This window comes from Eriocheir sinensis, unplaced genomic scaffold (genome assembly GCF_024679095.1).
Source record: "Eriocheir sinensis breed Jianghai 21 unplaced genomic scaffold, ASM2467909v1 Scaffold1495, whole genome shotgun sequence".
In the NCBI taxonomy this organism is placed as follows: Eukaryota; Metazoa; Arthropoda; class Malacostraca; order Decapoda; family Varunidae; genus Eriocheir; species Eriocheir sinensis.
Window position 1 is genome coordinate 4,164 of NW_026110845.1, and position 20,249 is coordinate 24,412.

The 20,249-nt window shown below is 41.9% G+C and overlaps 1 long non-coding RNA gene across 1 annotated transcript; it reads left to right on the forward strand.

Annotated features, from left to right (window-relative positions):
- Positions 1–8,670: 8,670 nt before the first annotated feature.
- Positions 8,671–16,775, forward strand: LOC126990210 (uncharacterized). Its single transcript, XR_007744117.1, has 4 exons — positions 8,671–8,929; positions 13,371–13,490; positions 14,258–14,517; positions 15,620–16,775. It is a non-coding gene; the product is annotated as an uncharacterized LOC126990210 (long non-coding RNA).
- Positions 16,776–20,249: the final 3,474 nt, after the last annotated feature.

A 20,249-nucleotide genomic window follows, 5' to 3' on the forward strand; every position in this document is an offset into this window, starting at 1 on the left:
GTGACGTCTGGATATTGCCGCCAAGGAGCAGGGTGCAAGTTCCCAACTCACTTTTAAAACGACTACCATGACGCACTTCCTTACATAATTTTCTACATCCCGTTTCATTCCAGGCCAGAAAGCGAACTTTCTACACCGACATAACGTAACTTTGGTTCCTCCGTGCCCTGCAGTGGCGACGAATGAGCCAGAGTTATCGCCTTGGAAATACTTGGGGGGTAGAATCACCACCTTAGTGGCTTCTCCGTACGGACTCACTAAAACACATCATTTATTTCCACCTGTAACTCTGACAGGGGCGGCATCTCACATTATGCCCATCTTCAACACAATATACATAATTTCCACCTGTACCTCTAACAGGGGCGGCATCTCACATTATGCCCATCTTCAACACAATATAACATAATTTCCACCTGTACCTCTAACAGGGGCGGCATCTCACATTATGCCTTTTTTCTCTGAGTCTTTGCTCAATTTTCATTCATGGGTCTTCCTTCTTTTAGCAAACTTATATGCTGGCTGCTCATCATGCAGCTCACTAATCTCCTGAATACTCCAGTCAAGTGTGTGGCCAATACACTCACTATTCAGGTCCATACATATCATATATTTTATTTTCTCATCTTTCGGCGCCTGTTTCTTTTTCTGCACTAGTGCAATACCTTGCCCCTCATTATCCACGTGTTCCACGGTTTTTGTTGTTCCCCATCCACAAACATTATCGCGCGGGTCCTTCTAATTCAATGTCAGTGTCCTGTGAGCCTTCATCCTTGAAAAAAAAAATATGCTACTATATTTTCCTTGCCAGGCAAATGATTGATTGTGAAACCATACTCACTCATGAGAGTCTGCCATCTAGCTATCCTGCCGTTGGGACTAGCTACCTGTAACAACCAGACTAAAGGTCTGTGACCCGTGTGGATCTCAACAGGGTAACCCAGTATTAATGGGCGGTTTACGTGTAACCCATAAATTACTGTTAAAGCCTCTCGTTCAACTATACTGTACCGCTGTTCTGCCGTATTCAATTTCTCACAAAAAAAGATACAGGTCTTAGTTTATCATCATTATCCTGTTATTGCAATACTCCACCAGTATTGTAGTAGGATGCGTAGAGTGACTGTACCAAGCATTCTATCCTTAAGGGTTGAGAACGCAATTTTTGTTTCATCCGTCCATATGAGTGGAGTTTTATTTATTTATTTATTTATTTATTTATTTATTTATTTTTTTTTTTTTACGTTGTTGCCTATTGCGCCGGTAGGCATCTTCCCGGTGGGGCCTGATGGTCGGCCCAAGGCTTCTTCCAGGTGGGGCCTGATGGTCGGCCCAGCACGTTCTGGCGCAGGCGAGTGTTATTTATTTATTTATTTATTTATTTATTTAATTTTTTTTTTTTTTTTTGTACCTTTCTTCCCTTTGTAAATCTTTAGAAAAGGAGCAACAATTTGTGAATAATTTGCAATAGATTTGCGATAATAATTAGTCAATCCAAGAAATGACTGTAAATCATGAACAGTTTGGGGGGCCAGGACGTTTTGTATGGCCTCCAGCTTGCTAGATTGAGGTCTTATTCCCTCTGAGCGGATGGCATGGCCCAGGTAATCTACTTTGTCCTTAAAAAAGTTACACTTCTCCATCTTAAGAGTCAGTTTGGCTTCCTTTAAGCGATCCAGAATTTGTTCTAAGTTATCTGCGTGATTAGAAAATATATCGCCCAGGATAATTATGTCATCAAGGTACACCTGAACCTTGTTGCTTAGTAGTCCTGTAAGGACAGTGTTTATTATTTTCTTGAAGCAGGACGGGGCTGTTTTAAGGCCAAAGGGGAGGGAAGTAAATTCCCAATGTCCTGCTGGAGAAGAAAATGCCGTCTTCTCTCTGCTGATTTCATCTTGGGGGATTTGATGGTAACCCTGTTTCAAGTCTAGGCATGAAAAAACTTACTATCTCCCAATTGATTGAGTATGGTAATTATATTAGGGAGTGGGTACCGGTCGTCCCGTAGTGTTTTATTAAGTGCCCGGAAGTCCAGACAAAGTCGTAGTACTCCATCTTTTTGGGGCACTGTGATAAGTGGGGCATTATAGGGTTATCGCGAAGGGCGAATCACACCCTGTTGCTGGAGCGATATAAGTTGTTCATTTACTCTGTCATGATAACTGATAGGAATGTTATATGGACGCCTGTACACTACTTCATCAGTGTTTTGCTTGATGGTGCTTAAAAAAATAGGGCGTTACTGTTAATGGTTCTTGTTCTGTGGAAAACACTGTTATATATTTATCTATTAAGGACTTTAAAACCTGATTCTCTCTCTTCACTTGGGAATTTAGCGTCAACAATTTGATGGAGGCTTTTCTTCCTTACTTCAAGCTCTGCGGGCTTCAAGTCTGTCTTAACTGTGTCAGCGGTCTGTACACTAGATACTTGTGGCAGATCAGCGTATTGCTCATGAGTGACAGGCTTCACAAATCCTAACGTTGTATTATCATCTATCTTTACACTCACTTTCAATATTCAAATACGGCACAGTGACATAAGATCTTTGATTGTCAGATGAAGGGGTTAACTTAACTATCCCTGAGCACAAGACTCTAGCCCAGTGGTTCTCAAACTGGGGGTAATTACCCCCATGGGGGTAATGAAGCCGTTTCTGAGGGGTAATGAGGTATTTCTAAAATTAAAAATACTTTAGAGTAAAATTCAGTAAATTGATAAATAATAATAAAGTAGAAGTGCAGTTTTTTTTAACAAAACTGCATACCCAATCCTGCGAATGCATATAATTTTTTTGGGGGGGGCGTAAACCCCCTTTAAAATATTCGTATTCTAATGAAATTTCGCCCATATGTTCCCTCCGGTTAGTAAAGCATTATGTAAGAAATTTCATTAGAATACGATAATTTTTTCCCTTTCTCAATTTTTGGGGGGGTCAATTCCCCACTCCGTAAACCCCCTTTAATATTGAGGTATCAAAAATCACTTCAGGAAAATGATGTAAATGTTTTAAGTACCCAAGATAAAGTTGCTGCTTTTCAAAGAAAAATTCAGCTTTATCAGCGTCGTGTTCATGCTGGTGACACAGCAGTCTTTTCAGAACTAACAACACTACTAACCAGTACTGAAGAAGACTGTTCATTTGTTGATCTTATTGAAGAGCACCTTCGTGTTATGACTGAAACAATCAGTAGTTACTTTCCTGACCTTGATAAGCGAGGCAAGAGAGCTTGGGTAACTAAACCATTTACTGTGGATGAAGAAATTATTGAGGACAGTGACATAGCAGCAAAGCTTGAATTTCTTGCATTAAGAGAGGATAAATCCCTGGAAGTAGATTATCAAAATGAAGAGTTGATTACTTTCTGGGCCAAACAGGAGAAGGAATATCCCATTCTCTCACAGAGAGCTCTAAATGTGCTCATCCCTTTTGCCACAACTTACCGCTGTGAGGCAGGTTTCTCAGCTTTAGTTTCAATTAAAACCAAAGCTAGGAACCAGCTGAAAGACACAGATGCTGATATGCGATGTGCACTGTCCTCTACAGACCCTTGCATTGATAGATTAGTAAAGAGAAAACAATCCCATGTTTCCCATTAATAACACAACAATAATGTTTTTATTTTCTCAGTTGAGAATGAAATAATGCATTAATATTTTTTTTCACAAAAGAAAAATATTTTATTTTTTTGTCAAACATGTATCTCTCAACTTTTCATTTATTAAGGAAGTTACATTTTTTACAACTTAGTTATAAAATATATTAAAATCTATTAAAAACTAGGATTCCATTATTTTTTCTGATTAATGTAGCAATAAAATTTATTATATTTTTCTTAATCACCAAAAAAAAGGTTTCATTCCAATTAGCTATAAATTTAAAGTAAAAACGCTTTAATTTTATCTCTTATCAAAGGAAATAATGCCTAAATTTCTTATTCTGTATTAAATACTGATTTTCTAATAAAAAAATGCATTAAAATGAGTAAATAATTAAATATTATATTTTCCTTTCCTATAATTTCATGTAAAATAATTGTAAATGAACAGGAATAATTGTCCTCTACCTCTGCGCTGTCAGGGGTAACAATGTCAGAAAGTTTGAGAACCACTGCTCTAGCCTGAGGAGTACTAACACAAGGCTCAAATAAAGCTTCACTTGCCTGTAGTTGCGTCACTAGCGTTATGTAACCTGCAACAGATGCATGCAGTTGCAAAGGTTCCGCTGCTTGGCAACGTACGGCCTTATTTTCAGTGAGACCTTCTTCCTTTCCATCTACATTTAGCTAAGATCCTTCACCTCTAGATATAAGATATTTTTCCTGGCATAATTGTATGGTTTCCCCTTCTATTATCAGTTTTAAGCTTCGTTCTTTTGTTCCTCATTTAGTTTCAATGTTTTTTTTTAAATAATCTCGTGCTACACGACAAATCAGTACTCAACATAATATGAGTCGGCAAATCTACATCGCGTGTTATCAATAAGTCTTGGAAACTACTTTTTCCTTCCATATTAACTTGTCTTTTACCGTCATCTTCAATATGGTATCTTTGCACAGAGACAATATTCACGGGTTTCGCTTCACAGTTATTTACTGCGAGCCCTAATTCTTTAATAAATTCATCCGTTAAAAACTCACACACGCTCCTGTTTCTAGGAGCGCTGCCACTTTTGCATATGTGTTATCATGAGTAGTGCGATCTGCCTAACAAAGTTACTCTTGAGTTATGTTAATTATAGCCTTCTTGTCATTATTTTTAAGGTCACTCCCTTGTTTGTTATAGCCTTCATCTTATTATATTAAAGGTTACTCCCTTGTTTGTTATAGCCTTCATCTTATTATATTAAAGGTTACTCCCTTGTTCGTTATAGCCTTCATCTTATTATATTAAAGGTTACTCCCTTGTTCGTTATAGCCTTCATCTTATTATATTAAAGGTTACTCCCTTGTTTGTTATAGCCTTCATCTTATTATATTAAAGGTTACTCCCTTGTTCGTTATAGCCTTCATCTTATTATATTAAAGGTTACTCCCTTCTTCGTTATAGCCTTCATCTTATTATATTAAAGGTTACTCCCTTGTTTGTTATAGCCTTCATCTTATTATATTAAAGGTTACTCCCTTGTTTGTTATAGCCTTCATCTTATTATATTAAAGGTTACTCCCTTGTTTGTTATAGCCTTCATCTTATTGTATTAAAGGTTACTCCCTTGTTCGTTATAGCTTTCATCTTATTATATTAAAGGTTACTCCCTGTTTTGTTCTTCGCTCATTTTCCGTTTCTTCCACTGCAAGTGTGCATATTTATTTATTTATTTATTATTCATTTGTTTATTTAATGTTATTTGTAGTAGATAACTGAGGGGGGCACTACCCTGGCCTCCTCTTCCTCTGATTCTCCTACTTCACACATTTATCTTAATACTTCACACTATTGTCCATATGCTTCATTTTTTTATTTTTTTTATTCATGACTTTTTATCCATACCTCACACTTTTCTTAGTATTTCACATTTTTTCTAGATCATACTCTACACTTCCTACCTGGGGGACGCGGGTTAGGCCTTTATAAAGTCACTCTATGGCTGCATGCCCGCCGCGGCACACCACCACCCTGTGAGGCGTAGAGCCCCGTGTTCCCCTCCATCCTGGGGTAACAATCCTAAAACAAACAAACCTGAGAGGCAGGACGCTGCCGCTGCCTGTCACCTGACACCTCTCACTGATGAATGGATCACGGCGCGGGTGGAGAGAGACTGCCCTCTCCACTCCGCCCGGGAAGGAACTCATGAATTCTCGGTTGAGTCGCGTGTGCTACCCATTGCACTACAGAACAACAGTGGTTGGCCAGAGTTTCCATTACCATATCGTCAAAGTCCATGTCCTCCGGAAGAACCATTAATTATATAATTAAATCGTCACTATTATTTCCGCCACTTAAAACGAGCAAAGCTTAATGAAAATAAGAGGCGTTTTCTCGTCAGAGTAAATTAAACAAAAGCACTGTAAGCACATGTCCCTATTTATCCCTATACCGCTGCCGCCAGTTTTAGACCCTTCTTTTCTTGTATTAAATCAACTCTTTTATCACTCATTAATTACTCCATAAATGATTTCACTGTCTCGTATCCCTGGTAGCGTGATCCGACTTAAGTTGTTATTGGAGACTGGTGTTCAGGGATAAACAAGGGAAAAAGATAATACTATACATTTATTTAAAATTAAATGAAAGTAATTGCCTTACGCAATATTCTTTGCTCAGACGATCATAACACTGGCATATTCAGCAATGGATGCAACATATGACAAACGACATGTCTTAAACATAATACTACAATATGTGCTCAGTTGTTGCCAATAATAATAACACTCGTCGTTCCACAAGCAGTGGTTTGTATCTCTCTGCTTACATCACAATCATTATGTACTCTCTTCACAAAATCCTACTACACATTCCTATAGTATAATCTACTACAAGTCATGGAAACACCTAATTATACCACTCCCAGTGGTTTTACCTTTGCTTTACATCGTAAACAAATAATCACAATCCTGTCCCACTCACAATCCTACTTCACATCTCCTACATTATAATCTCCAGGACAATACAGTCGGTTTCCCTTAGATTCTCGAATTTCTACTCACGATTAAGATCACAACAGCCATCCTCGGCTGAGTGAGTAGCAGGTCTGCTTGAGGCGAGAACCAAGCTCGGTCTACTCATACCACTGATTTCTAGGCCACATTTTTCTTTGCTTTAGGCGGACTTACATCCTTGACACGCCCTTAATTTTCTACATAACCAATGGCCAATACTTCCTGTCACACCCATCTGCTCGCTCATTATGTTGTATTGTTTTACTTCTCCTGCTATTCGTGAGTCAGTCTTAAGACACTCCCTCAGTGATTTTTCTGTTAAATTATTGGCTCATAACATGTCGCCACGACTCAAATATTTCCTTCACATCGCCTATTTCTCTTCCTCTCCTTCCTTTATCCTGAATCTGTTTTGCATCACCTGTCTCTCTTATTCCTCCTTCTCTTCCATCTCTCCTTCCCTCTTTTATCTGTTATCTCTTTGGTCTTATCTATCTCTCTATTCTTCATTCCCTCTCTCCCATCTCCTTCCTTTATCGTCTTCTTCCTTTTATCTATCTGGCATCATCTATCTCTATTCCTTCTTTCCTTTATCCCATCTCCTTCCTTTATCGTCTTCTTCCTTTTATCTATCTGGCATCATCTATCTCTATTCCATCTTTCCTTTATCCCATCTCTCCTTCCTTTATCGTCTTCTTCCTTTCATCTATCTGGCATCATCTATCTCTATTCCATCTTTCCTTTATCCCATCTCTCCTTCCTTTATCGTCTTCTTCCTTTTATCTATCTGGCATCATCTATTTACAGTCCTTCTTTCCTTTATCCCATCTCTCCTTCCTTTATCAAAAATCTCTCATCTCCTTTTATCTTTTTCCTCCTTCTCTCTCCCTTTCTTTATTGTTCAAGTTCGTTCCATGTTGTTGTGCTTCTGTATGGAAAACTGTATTTCCTGATGTCTCTCCTACAGTCGCTCTTCTTCAATTTCTTACTATTCCCTCTTGTCACACGTCTGTCATGTACTACTAGGTCTTCCCTGTCCAATTTCTCCAATCCCTCTTGTATCCTGTACAATGCTATTAGGTCCCCTCTCTCTTCTTCTCTCCAGTGTTGTTAGTCCCAATTTCTCCAGTCTTTCTTCATAAGTATGTTCTCTCAGAGTTTCTGGTAGTTTGGTCGCTGCTCTTTGTATTCTTTCCAACTTTATAATTTCTTTCTTCAATCTAGGTGACCACACTAATGCTGCATATTCCAGTCTTGGACGTATCATCGATGTTATTAGTTTCTTCACCATTTCTTCATCTAAATATGGAAATGCTGCTTTTATGTTTCTAAGAAGATTGTATGTTTCCCCAGTTATCTGGTCTATATGCTTTCCAAAGGATAACGTGTCTATTATGATCACTCCCTGATCTTTTTCTTCAGTTTTTTTCATGATTCTTTCATTACTCAGAGAGTAGTTCCCTGATATTCGTCTGCTGCTCTTACCAAACTCCATCACACTACACCTCTCTGTATTGAATGTCATTTCCCATTTTCGTGACCATTTGTTTATTCTGTCGAGAGCTTGGCTCAGGGCTACACAGTCTTCCTCATTAGCCACCCTCCTCATTATTTTAGCATCATCAGCAAACATATTCATATAGCTTGTCACCCCTTCTGTCATGTCATTTATATATATTGCAAACATAATCAGAGCCAGCACCGATCCTTGGGGAACTCCACTAGTTTCTTCCGTCCTGCTTGATTTATTGTTATGTGTGTGTGTGTATGAGTGTGTGCATGTGGGTGTGTGGTGTGAATGTGTGGGTGTATTTACCTAGTTGTAGTTTTACAGGGCCTGGGCTTTATGCTCGTTTGGCCCCGTCTGTGTGTGTGTGTGTGTGTGGGTGTGTGGTGTGAATGTGTGGGTGTATTTACCTAGTTGTAGTTTTACAGGGCCTGGGCTTTATGCTCGTGTGGTCCCGTCTGTGTGTGTGTGGGTGTGTGTGTGTGGTGTGAATGTGTGGGTGTATTTACCTAGTTGTAGTTTTACAGGGCCTGGGCTTTACGCTTGTGTGGTCCCGTCTGTGTTTGTATGTGTGTGTGTGTGTGTGCATTCTACTGTACTCTCAACACCCATCACTGGCCTGCAGGGTGCTGGTGGTAGACTGGGATGTGCACCACGGCAGCGGCATCCAGCACGTGTTTGTGGCCGAACCGAGGGTGCTGTACGTGTCCCTCCACCGCCACCACCATGGCCTCTTCTTCCCATCCTCTGAGGACCCAAACTACGACGAGTGGGGACGGGACCTGGCCAAGGCTACAACATTAACATTACCTGGAACAAGGTGAGGGCCATATCTCTGCTGACGACACACACACACACACACACACACACACACACATACAGACACACACAAACATACACAAATAAATAAATAAATAAAAAATCAGTCAATAAATACCTAAATCAATGAAACCACATAAATCAAAAAAGTGTTTCGAGGATAATTTTTTTTCATTGCTCTTCTCTACACCAATAAAAGTATAGCAGGAATTGACTTTTTGCCGCATGCGTGAAGACATAACTTACTAACTCCCAAATGCATGAGTCTCGCTAAAGTGGGTCATTCTGTCTCCTCTTTTCAGGGGAAAGGATGGTGGTGAGCAGGACCTTTTTGTGTGTGCCTGTGTCAATGCTAGATTTTTTTTAGCACACTCGGGCCTAGATCCAAGAACCGTTAGCACTCGCTAACTGAGATACCGATGTAAACATTCGTTAATGGCATCCAAGAAGCTAAACTATGACGTCACAGTGTGGTTAACTTAACGAGAGCCCTAGCTCCCTCATAAACGTAGCGAAGTTCATCATGATAAACTTATTTATGATTTTTTAGCATTAGATATAGGTTTTAGAGTACACAGAGCAAATTTAATTATAAAATGATGATCTGTACACACTGCACACGACTAAAATATCAACACAAGCGCTGCCTTGCTGCTGCTTACCTCCACCCCGGCCCGTGCCCCGGCCCCTCCCCGGTAGTGTCACTGTCACAAAAAAAATCTGTCATCTCTAAGCACCATTGCCAGATTGTTGTACTCAGAGCATCGTATTTACCTGTTTCTGACCCTTAACTACTGCCCAGAAGCACTAATAATCAATCATTGTGACTATAACAATATATGAATCCAGTTATCGGGGCCCAGGAGAGAGTTTTTGTCGGAAATCGGCAACCATAAAAGGCTGAGGACGACTTGCTGCCAGCTGAAGTCTGCTTCTTCTCCCGTCATACCCCGTAGTCATGTTTCCCCATGATGACTGCCTCTCTCTTCTCCGCCTCCTCAACCATTGTCAGCAGCTCAGACTCACTGAACCTCGGCTTCCGCATTTTCCTCAGTGGTTCAACCTTTTTCTGGGTAAAAGAACTTTCCTGCCGTGTGTAAGGTGAGGGTTATCGTACTCAGAGCATAGTATTTACCGGTTTCTAACGTCTAAGTTGCCTAACTATTGCCAAGAAACATCAGGATCTAACTCTTTTAACTATAACTATAAATGAGTTTCGTTATTGCAGCCCTGAAGACCGTTTTGGGGTAGGAAGTTGGAAATATAAGCGGCTGAGTATGACAATCTGACAACGTTGGCCGCCACAGCTGAGGAATGCAGCCGTATGATTGGCTGAAAATTGTCAAAGACTTGCTGTGATTGGCTGTCGAGTCTGATGACATCATCGTGGCGCTTACCCAATCAGTTGGCTTTCTGCAGTAGCGAAGCCCGAGTGATATCGTTAAGTCTCCTCTTGGGATCTGAATTTAGCGATGTCGTCCGGGCAAACGTTCGGTAACGATACTGATGTCGGTAAGCAGCCTTCTCTTTGGATCCGGGCCCAGGTCAGCTTTTAGTTTACACCAGTGTCGGTATTCTCAATGCTTCCACCTCCCACCACGTCAACTATTTCCAAAGGCCGAAAAAGACTAGCCTGTCCGCTGCGATTAGCACGGATTTGGCCTTCACTGGTAGCCTGGTTTCCCATGTGGTACTGATGTGCTGGATATTCCCTCCCAAGGTACAGGACTTTACAGTTTTCTTCATTGAATTGTAGCAGCCACCTTTTGTTCCACTCCTGTAGCTTGGTGAGGTCTTCTGGTAGGAAATCCTCAGTCAGGGGGTTAATTGGGTTTTCATGAAGATTTTTTCACATTCATGGTACAGAAGAAGGGCCGCACCACCACCAGGTACAGTACACTGCCCCTAGTAATGCCCACAACGCCTATGGAAGCCCTGTTAAATATGTGTACTTGGGTGCCCAAAGGTTTGAGAATACAGGGCCAGTGTAGGTGTGTAGTAGATGCAGATACTGTCCTTTTACCTTTGAAGTAGATGATGAAAATGTTCTTGTTTCTTTCCTCTTGTGCATGATCAGTGTATTTATTTTACCCCTGGTCAGCCTCTACCAGTCTAGGGGTCACATTCTTAAACATTTCCGCACCCAAGGTCACCTGTTTGACAAGGCGTTCATGATAGTTGTGGGCATTTCCAGGAGTAGTTTTATGGCCCTGGTGGTGGTTTGACCCTTCCTCTGTACTGTGAACCTAAACAAACACGCATCAGAACCCAACTGGTCTCCTTTTTGGCCTCTGGAAATAGTTGATGTGAAGGGCGGAGGCGTTTGACAGTTCCGACCTAGGTGTGTAGTAGAGGCAGAGACTTTTTCTACCTTACATGTAGATGTAGTTTCCTTTCTCTTGTGCATGTTTGATAATTTTTGCACCTGGTCACACTTTACCCTTCCAGATGTTGAGTAATGGTCACAAAATGGTTTGCTCGTAGAATCTTTCCAATAGGGAGGGAGAGGTCAAAATTTTCTTGTTTTCCCTGTGTTAGAATGTTCAGTCTACTTAATTTTCATAAGCAGAATGGGTCTTTTTACATATCACTGCATTCCTTTGACTCTGTGTCCTATTTATTTGTTGAACATTTCACATATTAGCCCGTCCGCTGCAACTGGCACGGATTTGGCTTTCACTGTTAGCCTGGTAACATACACTCCCATGTCTTTCTCTGCCTGTGGTGGATAGTAGAGTGTTTCCCATGTGGTATTAGTGTGCTGGATATCCCTTCACTGTTAGCCTGGTAACATCACTCCCAGGTCTTTCTCTGCCTCTGTGGTGGATAGTGGAGTGTTTCCCATGTGGTATTGGTGTGCTGGATATCCCCTCCCAGGGTGCAGGACTTTACATTTTTCTTCATTGAATTGTAGCAGACATTTTCGTTCCACTCCTGTAGCTTGGTGAGGTCTGTCTTCTGGCTGGAAATCTGCAGCCAAGGGGTTAACAAGTGTGCTGCACCTTCATGGGACCAAGTTTCCCTTGACCCTTTTTTGGAATTACTTTTACACAGACATTGTTACAGTTTGAGAATGCTGCTCACTGGTCGCTTGCTTCATGTCCTACTCTCTGACCCTCACTGGACCTGCCTTTGACCTGAGAGCTCTTCATGTCCAAATACTATGCCTAGATAGATAGATAGATAGTGTGATAGGTAGGTACACCCAGTTATCTCCTGACATTTGCTGTATTACCTTTCGTGAATTGATAAGTTTATCTGTACTGTGTTCATTGACCTGGTAGTGAAGATGTCAGATGGAGTCTTTCAATGCTGCATCTTTTAAGGTTAATCAGATGATGACAACTATGAGCCAGGTGCCCAGAGTTTGTTTTTTCCCAAATAAATGAACAGCTATTTCGAGAGAGGTTGTTTCCCTCGAGAGACAGGAACCATTCAGGAAAAGGGAAAGAAGGAAGAGGGAGAGGAAAGAAATGCAATGCAGTTTGCTTACTGTGAGACAAACAGAATAAATGGACATAACAGCAGCATCACCAAGGTTGTATTAAGGGAGGTAAAGTAGATAGAGTCCGTCCTTTCTCCCCCCAAAAATACATAGACACATTACATGGACCAGGAACAATTTTGGCACAATATTTTACTTATCCATAATTGCCTAAGTGGCCAAAAGAGAGATCAGTTTCAGGTGTCTTGATTGTTCTAAATACCTATTCAAACATATGCTAACCAACTTGAAATAGTGCTCCAGCCCTCACTTGGAAAGAAAGGAAGGAAGGAAAATGAGGCCTGGAAAGATGGTAGGAAGGAGGAGGAGAAAGAGGAATAATTAAATGGAGAAAGAAGGGAAGAGTCCAAGGAAATTTAGGGAAAGAAGGAATGATAAAAAGGAAACTAGGCTGGCTGAGAGAGAGAGAGAGAGAGAGAGAGAGAGAGAGAGAGAGAGAGAGAGAGAGATATATATATATATATATATATATATATATATATATATATATATATATATATATATATATATATATATATATATATATATATATATATATATATATATATATATATGTAACAGCTAAACCCTTGATTCAGCTATTCCACCACCCCGTGTCTTTCCTCCCAGCTACAAATCAGAAAATTAACCCTCGAGTGCTAAGTCCTCTGAGTATTTTTCTCCCCACACTGGTGCTGAAGTATTGTATTTTCATTCAGTCACAATTACCTGACACTTTTTTCTTTTCCTGTTATGATTCCCAGTGATCAATGTCTAGATCGGCACAACCCTGTCCAGCACATGAAGGTTCACCCTGCTATCCAAGCTCCCAATGCAAGAATCAGTTATGGTCCTCAGCTCTGGTATTTCATCGTCCAGTGTCCTTCCTCCGAGCCACAGTTCAGGAGGAAGAAGTCGTGTTTACTAAAGCCACAGTGTTTTTCTTGTGTTGTTTCAGAGTGGCATGGGTGACGCAGAGGCTCTCACTCAGGTGGTGCTGCCCGTGGCCTACCAGTTCAACCCACAGCTGGTCCTGGTCACTGCCAGCCTTGATGCTGGTGCAGGGACCCACTTGGAGGTTGGTGGATGGTGTCACTATCTGTATGACTACCTGCTGCTGCCTCTTTCTCTTTTTCTGTCACTATCTGCTCAGTTCAGTTCAGTTCTCTCTCCATAATTATATTTTCAGTTCATGGTCGGGAGTTTTGGCTTCATAACAGCACTCCCTGGTGCACTCCTTCACTGTTTGGGTTTCTTGTTTTCCTCTCTTTATTCCTTTAGTGTTCTTTCTTATCCAAAATTTCTGTATTGTTCTTTTTGCTTTTTTTATTTTTATTTTTATCTGCCTTAATAATTCATCTTCAGGGGCTGCCATGTGTATGCAATGAAGCATTTTGTAGTCTCCTTATATTGTATCCTGGTGTATTGTCATCTCAGACCATTGCATTCCATAGTGAAGAACTCCCTTCCTCTTCCTCACCCCCATTCCTCCCTTCATGCATCTCATACCTAAAGTAACACACCCTAACCATTGCATTCCATAGTGAAGAACTCCCTTCCTCTTCCTCACCCCCATTCCTCCCTTCATGCATCTCATACCTAAAGTAACACAGCCTAACCATTGCATTCCATAGTGAAGAACTCCCTTCCTCTTCCTCACCCCCATTCCTCCCTTCATGCATCTCTACCTAATAAAGCAATTCCTCCCTTCATGCATCTCATACCTAAAGTAACACAGCCTAACCATTACATTCCATATTAAAGGACTCCCTTTCTCTTCCTCCTCCCTTATTCCTCCCTTCATGCATCTCATACCTAAAGTAACAGCCTCACACACACTCCCAGGTTGCCGCGTGAGTCCCGATTGCTTTGGACATATGAAGGCCCTTCTGTCTGGCCTGGCCGAGGGCCGCATGGTTCTGGCACTGGAGGGCGGCTTCAACCTCACCACCATCAGCTACTGCATGACGCTGTGTGCCAAGGCCTTGCTGAGGGATCCGCTGCCCCCCCTTGAGCCCCAGCTGGTGCCCAACAAGAGTGCCGTGCAGACCATCAATGACGTCATCCGTACCCACAGCCGCTACTGGCCGGCGCTCTGCTTCAAGGTGAGTGTGGGGGTCTTTAATCCGACCACTGCAATTGGCACGGATTTGGCCTTCACTGGTAGCCTGGTAGCATACAGTCCCAGGTCTTTCTCTGCCTCTGTGGTGATAGTGGAGTGTTTCCCATGTGGTATTGGTGTGCTGGATATCCCCTCCCAAGGTGCAGGACTTTACATTTTTCTTCAGTGAATTGTAGCAGACATTTTTTGTTCCATTGCTGTAGCTTGGTGAGGTCTTCTTGTAAGAAATCCAGTCAAGGGGTTAAGGGGCAGGACTGGTGAACGTTATCCCTCATGTCCTGCTGGTGTGTTCTGTGCAGGTAGTGTTGTCAGTACATAATATAGAAAGCTGCCTCATTTCCAGAACTATATATTGGACATGTATTAGTTATTAGATCTCTCAAAACATTTCTTCAGTTCTCAGTGGCTATAGATATTGTTGTTGTCAGACAGTAAGAAGAAAAACACATTATCCTCTCTATGTTTTGCAGTCTTTTCTTGTGGTTTGAGTCCTTGTGGTGCCTGACCCTGGGCAAGGTTACTTTCTTTACTGCCCTCACACTGCTCCTTGCCTCCCTGGAGCAGAGTCAGGGAGAGGTTGTCTACATCTACCATCAGTATAATAGCCTTGGTGATTAGTAGAAGGAGATAATAGAAGGAATAGAAGGTTTATTTTTTATCTGTATTATTTTTTTTTCATAATATCTCTTCTTCCTTCTCCTCCTCCTCCTCTCTCTCATTCTTCCTCCCTTTCCCTCTCCTCTCTTCCTTCATTACATTCTTCACCCATTCCTCCTCCTCTCCTCTCCCCTCCAGGATTTGTACCTCCTCCTCCAAATCTCTCCTTATGTTAGAATCGCTTCTCTTTCCTTCCCTCCCTCCTCTCCTCCTTCTCCCTCTCTCTTTCTCTCCCTCCCACTCTCCCTTCTTTATCCACCTTTTCCCTTCTCTTTCTCTCCACCACTCTTTACTTCTCTTTCTCTTCTCTCTCCTCCCTCACTCTATCTCCCTTGGTCCACTCTGTTCTCTCTCCTTCCCTCCATGCCTCCCTCTTCTTCCTCCTCCTCTTCTAGATTTGGATAGTAATATGTTTTAATGTATTGCAGAAAGAAGCAGCAGAAGAAGAAAAGAAGAGAAGGAAGAGAAGGAGAGGGTATATGGACAGAATTTAAACTGATTTCTTTCAACATATATTTTATTATTATTATTGAAAGACAAACTTCTCTTCTTCACTTCCTCCTTCTTCTTCTTCTCTTTCTTCTTCATCTTTTGTTGGGGTTCTGATAGGAAGAGAAATAATAAAAATAATGAGAAAGAATTAGCTCTATAGAGAGAAAGAGGGGGGGGGGGGACCCATATATGTGTCTGTGGGGGTCATCCTGTGGATCCTGAGAGAGAGAGAGAGAGAGAGAGAGAGAGAGAGAGAGAGAGAGAGAGAGAGAGAGAGAGAGAGAGAGAGAGAGCACAGCCTTCTGTCTCTTTCTCTTCCTTCTCCTTATTCTTTCTCTCTTTTCTACTACTACTACTACTACTACTACTACTACTACATTTCCTCAGTAGTTAGTTAGTCAGTCAATCAGTGTGTGTGTATCTCAATCTCAGAAGTGCCTCCATCTGTCCCTGCTCTGGCACTCTTGCTCTTCAATTCCTCTTCTTCTATCTCCTCCTCCTCCTCCTCCTCTTCTCACTTTCCCTGACAGTCCCTCCCTCAAGCCTTCCCTCATACACTCTCTTCACAAACCCATTCTCATCACGTGTCCAAACCATCTGGGCGCAGCACACTCCACTTCTTTCGCTGCCACACCCACACCAAACCACTCATACACACTTCATTCTGCCTCGTCCTGACACACCACACACACCTCTTGTATAACACCTTTCCACTGCACGTATTCCCCCTTGCTCTGCTGCGTGTCATGTACAGTACTTGGCTAAAGCTGTTTCTTGATCCCCTCTTGGTCTCCGTGCTCACACTTCTTCCCTTCCTAACTCTGCCCTTCGCTGCTCTCTTCCTGACCTCACCTCCCTGTGGATCTGGCCGCCCTAAACTCATCTATATTCCTGCACTATTCACTTCTGCTCTCCCTCCCACGTTCCCATTCATTACAGTTTATTTATCTCCTCATTCCCTCTCACTAGCACTCCATTTCTTGTTACAATTGTCACTTTTCTCCCCTATTTCTCTCCCATTTATCCTGGTGTGTGTGTGTGTGTGTGTGTGTGTGTGTGTGTGTGTGTGTGTGTGTGTGTGTGTGTGTGTGTACCTCCTGTAATAATAAAATAATGTAGGAATGCTCAATAAAAATAAATTACAAATATATATTACTATTATTATTACCATTGTTATTATCATTAACCCAAGAAGGAGGAAGAGGGATAGAGAGAAGGGAAAGGAAGGAAGAGGAGGAGGGAGGGAGAGGAAGGAGGCAAGGGAAAGGGAGGGGTAGAAGAGAAGAGAAGAAGGGAAGGGAGGTGAGGAAGGAAGAGAAGAAGAATGAAGGAAGGGAAGAAGATATGAGAAAGGAGGAGAGATGGAGGAGGAGGTCATAATCTATCTTCCTCTGCACCGTGAAGCTAAAAGAACACTTCTTATGACCCTCCCTGCCCTCCTTTTTGGCCTTTGGGAACAGCTGATGTGCGGGGCAAATGCTTCCGACCTTAGGAGGGAGGTGAAAGGGAGGAGAAGAACTAGGGAGGAGGAGATAAAATGGAGAAGTGGAGGAAAAGGGGGAAAACCAGCGGCAAAAAGACATGAAATAATGACAAGAAATATCAAGGAAAGAGAAAAACAAAAGTAAAGAGGAAAATAACAGGTTAGGGAAATAAAACAAGGAAAGTAACAAATAAAAAAGTTAAGGAAAAAAAAACAGAAATAAAACAAGAATATTAAGAAAAGGAAATAAAGAAAAGGACACTGGCCGAATCACTCCCCCAGCCGCCCCTGAGGCCTTAACACACACACACACACACACACACAGTAATTCCCTAAACAGACTCCACATTTACAGGGCCAATGCGACATGTTTTCAGCCCCCAAACAGCCCCTTCCAAGCCCTCTAGTGTGCCCAGACCTTCCTGTAGAGGCCAGGGCAGCTCAACAGACTCTAGCCCCAGCCCAGGGACGGGTTTTAATAACACTAACAGACGTATTTTGACAACAATGACAGTCACCAAGAACCTGTAGAGTGGACAGGAGGAGGAGAGAGGAGGGAAGGAAGGGAGCAGAGAAAGAAAACTTGAAAGAGGAGGAGAAGGAAGAAATAATGATGAAAAGATGGAATAAAAGAAAGAGAATAAGTGGAGAAAAAATGAATAAAAAAGAAATTGTGTTATTTTTTACCTTTGTTCCTAAGTCTTCTTCCTCTTCTTTTTCTTCTTCTTCTTCATCTCATTCCATGGAAGAAGTTAAGTTGAATTAGTATTCGTATACTAAAAATAAGAAAACTGTGTGTCCCTGCCTCCCTGATACGTTCCCTGCCTTCTAGCACTATAGTTCTGCCGCCTCGTCCAGCCTCCCTGTTATATGTTTAAGGCTGAGATTTTTCTCTCTTTTCTACTACACCCGGTCCCACACGTCCTCTGCGTGTATTGAAACACACGAGACATTAATCAAGACAAGGAGAGGGTTTTGTCGGCTGCCCGGGATTGAACCTGTGACCAGCGTGACGGGGGAGCCACTACCTTACCAGTCGGCCAAAGAGGTACCCCGCTGGCTGAGTGGGTTATGGGAGGCTTGCCCGTCAGGCCTAATCGCTGCACTACATATGCATTAAAACAACACTGAAAAAAATTACAATTATGAAGAAAAGAATGGAATTGACGGCATTCCCACATCTTAATTCTCCCTTTCAGTGCCTCCCTCATGTATTCCCTCCCTCTCCACACTGTAACAGGCAAGTGACAAGGGCCAGGAGGAGGAGGAGGAGGAATTAGTGATAAGGGAAGGCATGCCTGACACCACAAAACCTCAAAACTGCCAACTCTCTGAATAAGCTGAAAAATTAAAATACCGGAGCCTACATTATTCCCTCACCTCCTCTCCATCTCCTGGTTCCTTCCGTCCAGGAGAGAGCAGCGGAGTTCCTTGAGCAGGCCCTTCAACTTGTAAAACTGGTACTTCTTGAACGTGAGGCATCTTGGACAGCTCTGTGGTGAGGTGCTCAGGCTGGGGAGGAGAAATGTGTAGGGAATGTGTTGGGGAGGGAGGGAGAGGGAAGGGAGGAGGGAGGAGAAGAGAAGTTAGCAAGATTTTACTGTATATTAACCAGACATGGGGCGACTACTTATATTATGTAATCGATTACGATTATGATTACTTCATATTTTCACGATTACGATTACAATTACAATAAAATTAGGTGTAATCAAGTACTATTACGATTACATGATGTATTAATCGTGGTTACAATCATGATCACAGGAAGGACTGAAAGGTGAACTTGCAAATTTCACACATGTACCATGCTGAATATTTAATTGGTTGAATTACTATAGATATTTAGAGTACACACTTGCTGTATGAGAAACCATTAACTAAACTTTGATAATGTAATCACAAAAGTAATCACGATTACAGTTGTACTTTTATAATGTATTCGATTATGATTATGATTACTTAAAAAAATAAGAGGGTAATCGATTAAGATTACTTGAAAAACTGTAATCGATTGTAATTGATTACGATTACCCCATGTCTGATATTAACATGATTCATAACGCAGCATGACTAAGGTAAAGAAGAAAAGGATATATTAATTAACATGATTCATAACGCAGCATGACTAAGGTAAAGAGGAAGAAGAAGAAGAACAAGAAGAGGAACAAGACCAGGAGCATTATCCAGGGTCTGTGTAAAGCCTTTCTCTAAGCCCGCCCTGCACGCGGAGTTGTTGGTTGTGGCGCCACACGTCTCAGAGCCGGAGGGCTTCCTGGCCCGCCGCTGCCCCTCCATCTCCGGGGCCAGGCTCTGGAGCTTCTTCTCAGCCTACTGGAGGGATCTGAGGGGAGGAAAAAGGAAATCAATCAAAGTTCTTCCTCACTAAAGATGTCACTTAATATGAACTAAATACTGGAAGCCTCTTTGCTATTTTTTGCCTTCATTAAATTCCTGGAGGGTCTGAGAGGAGGAAAAAGGAGTATGAGTAACAGCAAAGGCACAGCTCTGCCTCACCATAAGATGTCATTTACAGCAACTAAAAACACTGCGGCCAGCTTCCTAACTATTTCTGGCCTTTGTTGAATGATTCCTGGAGGGTCTGGGAGGAGGGAGGGGAGAAGGGGCAGAGGGAAAGGAGGAAAGAAGGGAACAGGAGAGAAGGAAGAAAGAAGGGAAGGAGTGGCAAAATCACAGCTCTTCCTCACCAATAGATGTCATTTATACCAACTAAAAAATGCTGGCAGGTTCCTAACTATTTCTTGCCCCTGACATATTTCTGATGCTGGCAGGTTCCTACTATTTCTTGCCCCTGACATATTTCTGATGCTGGCAGGTTCCTAACTATTTCTTGCCCCTGACATATTTCTGATGCTGGCAGGTTCCTAACTATTTCTTGCCCCTGACATATTTCTGATGCTGGCAGGTTCCTACTATTTCTTGCCCGTGACATATTTCTGATGCTGGCAGGTTCCTAACTATTTCTTGCCCCTGACATATTTCTGATGCTGGCAGGTTCCTACTATTTCTTGCCCGTGACATATTTCTGATGCTGGCAGGTTCCTAACTATTTCTTGCCCTGA